Source organism: Petaurus breviceps, unplaced genomic scaffold, assembly GCF_028583685.1.
Source record: "Petaurus breviceps papuanus isolate PSGF00001 unplaced genomic scaffold, PetGlider_PUasm1.0 185, whole genome shotgun sequence".
In the NCBI taxonomy this organism is placed as follows: Eukaryota; Metazoa; Chordata; class Mammalia; order Diprotodontia; family Petauridae; genus Petaurus; species Petaurus breviceps.
Window position 1 is genome coordinate 11256498 of NW_027185797.1, and position 11029 is coordinate 11267526.

The 11029-nt window shown below is 37.5% G+C and overlaps 1 long non-coding RNA gene across 1 annotated transcript in view; it reads left to right on the forward strand.

The window, feature by feature from the left end:
• Positions 1–10490: 10490 nt before the first annotated feature.
• Positions 10491–11029, forward strand: part of LOC138161453 (uncharacterized) — a 3899-nt gene continuing 3360 nt past the window's right edge. Inside the window, exon 1 of the long non-coding RNA XR_011168364.1 lies at positions 10491–10554. This is a non-coding gene — a long non-coding RNA (uncharacterized lncRNA). The remainder of the gene's footprint in view (positions 10555–11029) is intronic.

Sequence of the window (11029 nt, forward strand, 5' to 3'; positions counted from 1 at the left end):
AGACTTTAAAGACCATCTAATACCAAATGCCTCATTTTCCAGATGGAAAACCTGTGCCTCAGGAAGGTCAAGTAACTTAAACTTTATACAGACAGTATCAGAGTCAGGATTCAAATCCAGATCTTCTATTTCTTAATCCACTGCACTTTTCCCCCCTGCCACACCTGAATCTAGGTCTTTTGAACAACTATTGATGATTTATCAACAAGTGTTTATTAGGCACATTTTATCTTAGGCACTGTGCTAGGCATTGGAAATATAAATACAAAAAATGAAAAAAAAATTCCTACAATTACAATGGACAATAAAAATAAATAAAATATAGGGAGAAGAAAACAAAGTCCATCAGATATTATTAATATATGATATTATTAAATAATTAATTGTCAATCTAATATTGACATATAATCAATTATTAATGTTATATTATATATAATGTTATTCTATTGTATCACTCTTGCTAAATAACAGGACTAACTAATTTGTCCCATGTCCCTTGTCCCATGAGCAGCTAGGTGTCACAGTAGAGTGTGGGGTCTGGAGTCAGGAAGACTCATTTTTCTTAGTTCAAAATACTGTCTCAGATACTTTCTAGCTGCATGACCCTGAGCAAGTCACTTAACCCTGTTTGCCTCCGATCCTCAACTTTAAAATGAGATGAAGAAGGAAATGGCAAGTCCCTTGAGTATCTTTGCCAAGAAAACCCTAAATGGGGCATGAAGACTTGGAGATGAAAAATGACTGAACACAACAACACCTTGCCCAACTCTTTCAGTGTGATTCTTCATTTGTAATGTGTCACAACTTATTCACACCCGCCACATGCCTCTCCATTGCTCTTTGGCTGACCCTCAATTTTAGCTCTTCAGAGACTGATATTCCATGACTCATAGCCATATAGTGTTACCAGAAGAACATTGCTGCCAAATGGATGGGTCTTCATTTAAGGGAGAAGTTTAGGGTCATTAAATGTGTCATACAGTTTCCCAAGGGCAATTCCACACATTTTTGTCTTCCTACTTAATTCTGGGTGCAACTCATTGTCCGTATGCAGCATGTGCCCAATGTATATATGTTAGTAGACTAGCCCTACAGATTATCTATTCAATGTCATATAATAATCTGGACAGTGGGCATTATTTACTCTCTTTTTAAAATGTGTGAAATTGGACTAAATTCTTTTGAATTACTCTAAATCTCATATAGTAGATTCTGCACTATTTGGGGGTTTGATGAAATCATCATAATATCACTGGCAAATAGGAACTTCTAGAAACAGGAATCAATTTCTATTTGGACTCCCCCAATAGAATAGAAGCTTCTTGAAGGGCTTTGTTCATTTTCATCTTTATATCCCCAGGGCTTATCACATATGAGGTACATTATAAATTCTTGTTGAGTGATTTGCTGATTTACCACCTCTAGGTTGGGCAGTCTGTATATTAGTGGCAAACGCCATTGTGAGCATATCACTTTTATATGCCTCATTTGATACTAACAAGAAGAGAATCACCGAACATTCTTATTTCTGATATGACATAGAATTACAGGATGATAAATTTTTATTTAGAAGGGATTTTCAAGGTCACCTAATCCAAACTTTCATTTTATAGTTGAGCAAATGGAAAGGACTTGTCCAAGGTCACACAGCTATCAGAGCTGGGATTTGAACCTGGTTTCTCTGAATCTAAACCCAACAATCACTCTGTTCTGTCTTTCAAAATGTTTATGATTTAGAGGTCTACACAGTGCAATGGAAAGAATACTGTATTTGACATTCAAGTACCACTACCCATGTAGCTCTCAAGTTTCTTAACATCACTGGGAAAATTCATAAAATGGAGTTGGTTCTACCCATATTGAATAATCTCAGTTGGGTTTTTACTTCTTCCCAGAACTCCTTTTCCTCTACTTTTATTGAATCCCCATCTCATCCCCCACAATGCGTGTTCCAATGTGTATTTCCTTTCTCAAAATTCCACTCATACTCCCAACTCCCATACTTATAGCCAATGACTTAGATTCTTATTTCATGGAGATCCTCTGATGTGTGGTTTCTCATATCCCTTTATTCCTCAAGACTCCTCCATCATTCATCATTCTGTGTGTTAACTGAACACAAAGAAAGAGAACATTTCAGAATGAATGCTTTATCTTTCTCTCTTTCCCCGTCTCTCAGGATCTCATCTTAGTCATGGCCAAATGGTGGGAAATCTGAAGTAATTGGAGTCAAGGCATAAGTAGAAGTGAAAGGACTAGGAGAGCAATTAAAACAGAGAAATGTTAGAAGGGCAATCAATAACTATTGTTTCAATCAAAGCCAAAAAATCCTGCCTCAATCCCTTTCTAAGAACCTTTAAGAAAAATCCCGAGTCACCTAAATTTTAACAGAAGGACCTAGATGTTATTAGTCATCTGTAAATATAATGGTATCATATGGTCTCCAGACTTTATGTCACATGACTGTTGTTGTTGTTATGGTCCAACTACAAGGGAAGCTGAAGTTGGTGCATTTCTTGAGTTTAAGAGTACTAAACGGCAATGACTTAAGCTCCTTGGATGTCCAGACTATATTAAGCATTAATATGACAACCACCCAGAAATAAGGAAGCACCAGCCCATTAAAAGATGGATAAACCAGCCCACACTGGAACAGCAGCAGGTGAGAACTCCAGTGCCAATTGGAGTGGAATTGGTGAAAGTAGCCTCGGCATTTCCAGCTTAATGGAGACAAGGAGATCCAGTCCTAAACACACACACACACACAAACACACACACACTTTCATACATGCCAAAACACAAAACTAACAAACCAGAGAACAACATTTAATCATGGATTTGATAATGGAAAGGACCTTAGAGACCACTGAGATCATTTTATAGGTGAAAAAAACTGAGGTTCAGAGAAGTTCAATGTCTTTCCCAGGGGGACCTAGTTGATAAGTTTCTCAAGTGGACTTTGAATGTAGGCCTTCCCATATCTAAGTCTAGAACTGTGTCTCCGACTACATGCTGTTTCAGAATTCAACAGAACTATGAAAAAGTTACAGAGAAAGAAAAGGATCCATTCAGGTGATTAAAGAATTGTTTCTACTAATTTTTTCAGAAAAAAAAAATATTGAGCTCTGTTCAAGTAGGGAGAAAATTCCTGATTTTATATAGCATCCATGTTTCATTGCTTCCAGACCATATTTTAACATTAAGGCAATTTGCATTAAATCATGGACTTGGTCTCTTATCAGCATCTGTGAGAGGCTCATTTGGTATGGATTTCCATCTTGAGCTCTGCCAAATACCTGTTGTCTAGAGTAATGGGGAACTCCTCTCCTGGGATTCTCGAATGTGGCATTATCTGAAGATTCCTTGGGATTCTTCAGTGACTGGCACACCACCCCTTGGCCTCCAAACCTGGAATGTTTACCTAGAGAATGTCCTTTGATGGGCAGTTCGTTGTAGCTTATGGCAGCCTATGCTGGGAATTCTGCCAGGGGCAATTGTACAGGAAAGGAAAAGCATGTGGGAGGCATCATCCTTGCTTCTTCTCTAGCTTTGTTTCAGGTAATCTGCCCAGAATCTGTTGGCCCAGCTTTGAAATTGATGAAGCCAGACCATTCTCTGGGTCTCTGGCAGCATGGCTCTCTCCTCACTGAATTGAGGAATTTAGTAAGAAAATGTCACCTGTCCCATGAAAGCCTCAGGAGCAGTGGGTGTGGTTGCAAGGTATCAGGTTGGGTCTGGGCAGTCCATCTTTCTTAAATGGAGGTTAAATGACTGTATCCCTACTTGATTTGAGCCACAAAAACCTCCATTATCCCCTTCATTGATCCAGAGAGGCAGCCACAAATAAGGGCCAGAAGATCTGCCTCCAACAACAAGGAATCTTTAAATGCGCACTCATTTGGCAGTGACATTATCTTAAGACGATTATCCAGTGTGGGAATGTTTATTGCCTTGTTTCAAGATGCACAATGCAAGATTAACAATCATAGTGTTTTTTCGTATAAATGCAATATTTCTGCTATTGTGTTTGTGGAATTCAGCTAGATAATAATTGATTCTGTGACAGGGATTGGCTAATTTGCCAACAGTATAGCATAAAACACATTTATACAGTCAATTACACCCAAGTGCATGGCCTATTTGCTTTATAATTTCATAAACTTGCCAGCAATTTAAATAAAAAAGTTCCATTAAATTATCATATCATGTGATGGAATGATATTGCCAAGTATATTAAACCATGTGTGTTCAGCCAGAATTAATTAAATATTATTACTTTTTTCTTATTAACACATTGAACTTACCCTTCCTACTCTCTACTCGAAATAGAAGCCTATTAGTGAACAAAGTAAACTTAAGGGCAAAGTTTAAACATTTTCCTGAGGGTGTTTCATTAAGAACCCTGGTTCTTTTGTTTAAACATTTGCTCTTGGTAAATGTACTTGTATTGTGAAAATATTTTATGTTCTTAGATATGAATACTGGAAAAGTTTAAAAAATGCCTTTACTGGAATTATTTGGGTTTTTCAAATGGGAATAGCTGATGTTTTCAGGCTTAAAAAAGCCACAAGGAAAAAAATAAAACTTTAACATTGCTTCTCCCTCCAGCTTTATTTGTGACCCATCTATCCTCCTAAGCTCCCTCAGAAAGAAGAAATCTAAGATTTGAAGAGTTTCGGAATGGAAAGACCAATAACACGTACAAGACCCTGAATGCAGTACAGATTCCTGGTTCATATGAAGCAAATTAATAAGGCATCTCCAAGGAGTTGGTTACTCCAATAAATCTGCCCCACACAATAAGAATTAATCCCTTAATATGACAATTGCTTCATGTTCTGAAAGGCAGGACATAAAGAGGTCAATTTTCACTTGATGCTAGCCTACCTGCATGAATTATAACCCAGGCAGCGACTGACATAAATACTCCCAGCTTTCTCTCTTACTGTCTCTTTCGCACATGGAAATACTCCCCACATTGTCTGGATTCTCCCTGTCTGGAATCACAAGCATTCACTTCAAGGAAAGTTTTATCCTCATTCTCATTATCATACCATCATCAGATTCTTTATTCTCCTCCTCCTCCTCCTTCATCTCCTTCTCCTACTTCACTAAAGAGACTTTATGAAAGCCCACATTTTAAACATACAGATTTATAATTACCGGCATTTACTTGAACAAGATAGTGTTTAACAGTGGATAAGCATATCTTTAACAGAAGTCTACCCAGACTCAGCAGAAAAAAAAATTACCATTGAGATTTAATTATGACAGACACAAGACTCTCTCCTGGATAAGAGTGTAGACAGTAGGAATTGGCACGGCTGTGTCTTCTTCCAGCTTACTCCCTATGTACTTCTGTTAAACACAGTTTTTGCTGCTCTGTGACTACTGTAAATGGATATAATTGAGCACTTCAAAGCAATAGCAAAACTGAGTTCTGTCTGATTTGGGTAAGGAGAAAATATACAGACCAGAACTTGGCAAAGGAGACATGTCTCTGGAGGGTCATCTTGATCATTTTTCAAGGCAGAGGTGTATAGTGAAAAGAGAGACTAGGAAGTGGGAAAGATCTGGGGTCAAAGTCCTCTTCTGATACTTACTAGTTGTGTGACCTTGGAAAAGTCACTTAAACTTTTTCAGTCTGAGCTTCATGTCTAAATGAGGGCTAATAATACCCATAGTACTTTTGCTGCAGGGTTGATGTGAGGCCCATAAAATACAAGTATGGGAAGTGTTTTGCAAATATTGTATGTGTCAATATAGATTATGTGTATACACATTTTGATATAGTATTGTATATACGTAATGTGTAATATTATATATATACACATACATACACACATATAAAAACATGTTGAACTTACTTTCCTACTGTATATTCAAAATAGAAGCCTGTAAGTGAACAAAGTAAATTTAAGGGTCAATTTATCTTTGCTGCAAACCTTAAACATAGATAGGTGGATAGATAAGAAGGAAAGAAGGAAGGAAGGAAAGAAGGAAGAAAAAAAGAGAAAATTTGTAGAGAGATAATAGACAGATGATAGATGTGTAGATAGATGATAGAAAGTAAAATAAGCAGAGGGATAGATGATAGATAGATGATAGATAGATAGATAGATAGATAGATAGATAGATAGATAGATAGATAGATAGATAGAAAAATAGGAAGACAGGTAGAGAGATATATAGATAGCTAGATAATAGAAGATAGGTGATAGAAGGCAATTGAATAGAGACAGATTGATGGATGGATGGATAGATGTGTATATCTCCAACTCTTTCATAGTCAATATAGGAGATATTATAATTCAACTGATAAAGAAATGGCCTTCAAGTCAAGAAGGCATGTTCAAGTCTCAACTCTGACTTACACTGATTATATGATCCTGATGAAGTCATTTAACCTCTCTGAGGCCCAGGAAACTCTAAGAATATAAATTGAAAAATGATCTACATTGAGAGAGGGAGTTTTCTCATTCTGAACACCTCATTTTGATAAACCACAGATTTAATACGAGACCCAAATCACTCAGTAATTGAGATAATATTATTTTTCCCTAAAAAATTATTTCTGATATTCTTTGGAAAAATATTTGTGCTCAGACCATCATAAGCCCAAAAGCTTTGCTGTTGCTGATCTCTACATTTTGCAGGCATGTCTTAAGCATCTCTGGACTCAAGCAGACACTCTAGGACAACAGGAGATTGTGTTAATGCCAAGCCTGAAAACGTGGAGATTTTGATGATTCAAGTGAATGGTGTTTTTGAATAAGGCAAAATCTATAATCTTTGTAAATATTACACACTATTATTAAAGAAGCAAAAACGAATTGTGCTAGAGTTAATTAAGGCTTTAAGAAATGCCTGCTTTTATTGGCAAAAAAAAAATTTTTGTTGCAACAAGAAAACTAAAAATTAAGAGGATGGTTGGCAGCAATATTGATATGCTAATGGATAAACATGCTAATTTAGAAAAAAACTAATCAGCAAAGACATTACTAATGGAAATGTACTGGAAAACGACTAATGCTGTATGCAAACCTGATATGTACAAAATTAAGAAGAAACCAGTATTTTTTTAATAATTGCAATTTGAGAGTAGAATCTTGATATTCTTGAAACTTTCCTTCCCTAAAATCTGGACAACCTGGACTTTTGCTAGAAGGATTCATTGATCCCCTCATACTAGACTCTTAATAACTATTTGTTCAATGCATGAATGAATTTAACAAGTATTTATTAAATGTCTACTATGTGCCAGGTACTGTGCTAAACACTTTTTACAAATGTTGTCTCATTTGGTCCTTACAACAGCTCTGAGAGGTAGGTGCTATTGTTATCCTTACTTTACATGTGAGGAAACTGAGGTAGACTGCAGTTAAGTGACTTCTCCAAGGTCACACAGCTAGTAAGTGGTTGAAGTCAGATTTGAATGCAAGTCTTCCTGACTATAGGTTAAGGGCTCTAGCTACTATATCACCATCTGCCTCTGAAAAAGTCCCTGTCCTCAAGGAGATTACATTCTTCTGGGAATGGAGTTGGGGAGATAATATATACCTGTATAGGTAAATGCAATTTTTTTTTTAAGTACAAAGTGATTAGAGAAGAAGGATGGGGGAACACTCAAGTTTGGAGGAATCAGGAAAGACCTCTTGTGGAAGATGGTAGCTTAGTTGGGGACATTGAAAGAATTGGTGATTTCAAGAGGAGGAGGTGAATGAGGAGAAACTTCCAGCTATGAAGAAGCTGGGCAGGTGGCAAGGATGATGGAACATCCTATGGGCAAATGGTAGGAAAGACAATATTATCTTACAAAGACAGTAAAAGACCCAACTCTTACCCTCCAAGTTCTCAGAGTCTGGTAGAGACATAATGAATGCACATGCTGTTAAGAACCAATATAAAGTAATGTGCTGGCTCTGGAATCACAGGATCTGGGTTCAAATCCTACCTTTGACTCTACCTGTGTGACTTTGGACTGTGCTTGACACAGTGCCTGGTCACATTGACTTTACCTCCCTTGGCCTCCTCAATTTCCCCATCTTTAAGATGAAGGACATTGACTTGGATGGTCCTTGAGATCCCTTTTAGCTGTGAATCTATGAACTCTCATAAAGAATATATGTATATATTGGAAGCACAGCCCCATCTCTTCTTTCTTCTAGTCACAGTAGAATGATCACTACTCCTCATTAGACTTAATTTACCTATCTCTGCCTTTGTTCCCATTCCCTCCTAGTTCCATCAGGACTCTACTCCCAGAACTCACCAGTTCACTCTCTTGTATCTTCAAGTTGCTTTTCCTCCCTGCTCCTTTTTGCATACTTAATGTTTTTAAGCCTCCTTCCTTCTTTTCTGAAAAATCACATTCTCTTGGCTCTTTTCTTCCCTGTCTGACCATTCCTCAGTCTATTTTTTTGATTTAATATCTATCCTCCTTTTTTCCTTTCTCTCTTAGACTTCCCTTTCCTTCCATTCCCCATCTTTCCCTCCCCTCTCTTCCTCTCTATGACCTCCTGCCCCCTCTCCTCTCCCTTAGTAATCACATCAGCACTCATAGATTCAATACTCCCTAAATTATATTTTGTTGTTAAGTTGTTTTTCAGTCAAGTCTGACTCTCCGTGACCCCATTTGGGGTTTTCTTGGCAGAGATACTGAATGGTTTGCTATTCACTTCTCCAGCTCACTTTACTGAGCTGAGAATCTGAGGCAAACAGGGTTAAGTGACTTGCCCAGGGTCACACAACTAGTACGTGTCTGAGACCAGATTTGAGTCAGGAATATAAGGTCTAGCACTATCCACTGTGCCATCTAGCTGCCTTTAATTTCCCCTCTGAACTTCAACCTCAGATCTCTAACTACTAGGCATCTCTGCTTTAATACAAACCTTAAATTCAACATGTCCAAAACTAAACTCAGTCTCTTCCCTTCTAAGCTCTCTCCTCCTTCAAACATATATTTCTGCTGAAGACTTTACTATTCTTCTGATCAGCCAGCCTCCTAATCTTACAGTCATCCTTGACTTGGCCTCATCCCTCATATCAAATCAGCTGTGAAATTGTCCATTCTTCTTCCTACATCTGCCATATATGTGAACTTCTCTTTCCTCACAGAGTCACCCTCTTCATTCACGCCCTCATCTCCTCTCACCTGTACTATTGTAATGGTCTCCTCTGATCTGCCTCCTAATAGTATCCTTCTATAACCCATAATTCCTTAAGATACCAAATTAATCTTCCTGAGGTACAGGTCTGTCAATGTTACTCCTCCCTTCAAAAACCTTCAGTGGCTCCCAAATGTCTATCAGAATAAGCACATTCTCCTCACCTGGTATTTAAGACTCTTATAAAAGCTGTCTCCCATCTGTCTTTACACCCTTATTTCAAATTACCCTCCCTTTATGCTTGACACATTCTAGTTAGACTACACAAAGAGCGGTTTCACAAACCTGATATTCTAGTCCTGTTTCCATGCATTCAAATAAGCTATTTCCCATGACTGGAATGCCGTCCATCTCCTTTCAGAAGCTTTATTTTCCTTCAAGGCTCAGTTCAGTTACCACTACCATGAAACTTCCCTGGATTCCCCACCCCAATTGTTACTGTTTTTTTTTTCCTCTGCTCAAATTACCTACTTTGTACTCATCTGTGCAGATGTTAATGCTCTTTGAGGTCGGTCCGTCTGTCTCAATTCTTTCTTTGTATCCACAGTGTCTAGGAGAGTATCTTGTATTTAATAGGTGCATAACAAATGCTTATTGAACTAAATTTCCCTCTTAAATTGTTCTCTTCCCGACTCTGCTCTTTCTGGAGTACTACTATTCATCCTCTCTCCCTTGTCTGGCTTCCGATTCCCCAGATTGGTGGCACGCAGATATTTTTAACCATGTACTAAAAGAGTTTGTGCACATATTTCCAAAATACACATATTCATTTATAAATTATATATATGTATATATAACACTACTGCAATAATATATCATCTATTATAAAACCAAAATAAAAATATGAGATAAAGGTAAAACATATATTTTAGTTTTTTACATTTTCTCTTTCAATGGTAGAAAAAGCATTTTTCCTCTCACTAAAATGAAAGCAAGTATGATTCAAAATGATCATTAATTTCTAAATATCCCTCTGTCCTGGGAGAAAGGTTTGACTTGGAAATAAGGATTGTTTTAATGGATTAATTAATTATTCTGGTAATCTGATCAATATAAAATTAGCCCAGAAGATGAATTTTTAGATGGATTTTATTGAAATGTATGAAATCTAACAATGAAGTACTGAGTTATAAGTCAGTGAATATAAGGTTTTCAATAGTAATAATGTTCTCCTGTTTGTATTTACCAAACCCAATGCAAAATCAGCATACAAAAATGAATTGTCCCCAATTTCAGTTAAACAGAGAATTTACTTGTTCCTCTTAAAAGAAATCATGGTTCTGCTTACTGTATGATCTCATGCCTTAATTGCCTATTTGTGTTTGGGTAGTTGAGTTTTTGCCTGAGCATGAGGAACAGCAGGAAAGCTAATGTGGCTGGATGTGGGGTGAGTGAACGGGAGGAATGTGCTATAAACTGGAAAGGTAGAGAATGTGCTATAAATCTGGCCCAGATGATGCAGATGTTGAACAGAGGAAGTTATAATTTGTCCTTGAGTCAGTGGTCAGCCACTGGAGGTTTACTGAATTGAGGGAGGGGGCAGGGAGAAATAGAGAAACATTCACTTTAGAAAAATCACTTCAACCAGCTGTGGTGGCTCATACTTGAAATCTCTACTACTGGGAATGTTGAGGCTGTCAGATGTCTTGAGCTCAGGAGTTCTGAATTACAATCGCATATGTCAATGGGGTATCAGCATTAAGTTTGGCATTAGTGTGGTGGGCTCCCAGGAGTCATGGGATCATGCCAAGAGTAGACCCTAAGTTACTCACCTAAGGAAAATGGAAAGACAGGGCCTTTAAAAGATAGAAAGAAAAGGAAGGAAGGAAGGAAGGAAGGAAGGAAGGAAGGAAGGAAGGAAG